A 1,533-nucleotide genomic window follows, 5' to 3' on the forward strand; every position below is an offset into this window, starting at 1 on the left:
GTTTTGTATCCTAACAAGCCTAGAATGCCTATGAATGCATGTGATTATCCTATAAAACCTAGACAAGCTCTCATCAAAATATAGAGAAGAATAGGAGTTATCATCCACCGCCCAAAAGAACTCGGTCTCAGGCTACAGGAGGTCGAGGGAGAGGCAGAGCCAGAGCCAGAGGCAGAGGGAGGGGCAGGGGTAGGGGTAGGGGCAGAGGCAGAGGGCGAAGCAATAGAAGCCAGAAGGATGATGGTGAGGAAGACGAGGTTGAGGAAGAATCTTCTGACGAAGGCGTTGCTGAGGAAGACGCTGAGATTGCAGAAAAGGAATTTGTTTGGAAACCAGAGCGTCTCAACCCGAGTGGAAATATTGGAGGGAATCAAATTTGCCTTATTAAAAAAAATACTACTCCCATTTGCATGGGTCCCATCAAAATCAAGGGTTGAATTGTCAACTGCAACTTTTTTGCATAGCTGGATGACACTGGGCCCCATCCAAAAAAATGCATGCCAAACCTGGGTCCCACAAATTTTCGGTCACATTGGATCACAAGGGTCGATTTTATGGATTCTTTTAAATGAATCATTACGAATGCTTTCACATGTTCTATATTAACTCTTTTGTACTGTATTGAAGAGAAAAAACAGAATTATTCAAATTATGGGTGCAAAAGTAGTGTTCATACATGTGTCCCATAAGTGTTCATAGTGTTTTATAAATTATTTTGACAATATTGGTGCTTTTGTATTACAAACACCTTAACATATTTTGTAAATTTATGATTAACACTATATTTGTGTTCTTTATACCTTGTTACAACACAACCAAGTTTAAAAAGCATGTTTACACCTACATTTACTTTTCTCACTTGGTCACATGTCACATCCGGTCACAATGGTCCCATAGTACAAAATTGGACAATGGTCACATTGGTCACATGCTGGTCACAATGGGTCACAAACAGTGGTCATATGAGATAACTTATTTATTGTATTTTAAGATGTAGAATGAGACCAAATTAAATAAATTAAAATACAACAAGGAAGCAAAGGACATGGAATACAATACACAATTATTATACAAATGGTCTCTTTATTCATACATGGTCAAGTGTTCTCTCACACATTGCTGATGTTGATACTTATGTTGTGACATGCATCCTTTTTCGGGCTTCACCAGGACCCGGAAAGCGATTTTGTTTGGGTCTTCCACTTTTCCGTTTGTCTTCCACTATAAGAGGCAAAACCACGCGGTTTGCAACATTTGGATCATCGATGCTCCATTCACAACAATCGGGGATCGGATACACAGTTGCTTCATAAGCATGACGCCATGACTCGCGCAAATAGTATGGAGAACACAAGTCTGGTATCTTATTTGCTTTCCCAACCTTATGAGGTATTGCGATTGCGTGACTACATGGGATCTTATCAATATCACACTCTGTCACTATAACTTTTCTAAGTCCATTTGAATGTTCACTGACGGAAAGATTTATAATTTCTGTTACATTATTACTCCCAACTTTACTCTTAAAATTTG

The sequence above is a fragment of the Tarenaya hassleriana genome, unplaced genomic scaffold (genome assembly GCF_000463585.1).
Source record: "Tarenaya hassleriana unplaced genomic scaffold, ASM46358v1 Cleome67, whole genome shotgun sequence".
NCBI lineage: Eukaryota > Viridiplantae > Streptophyta > Magnoliopsida > Brassicales > Cleomaceae > Tarenaya > Tarenaya hassleriana.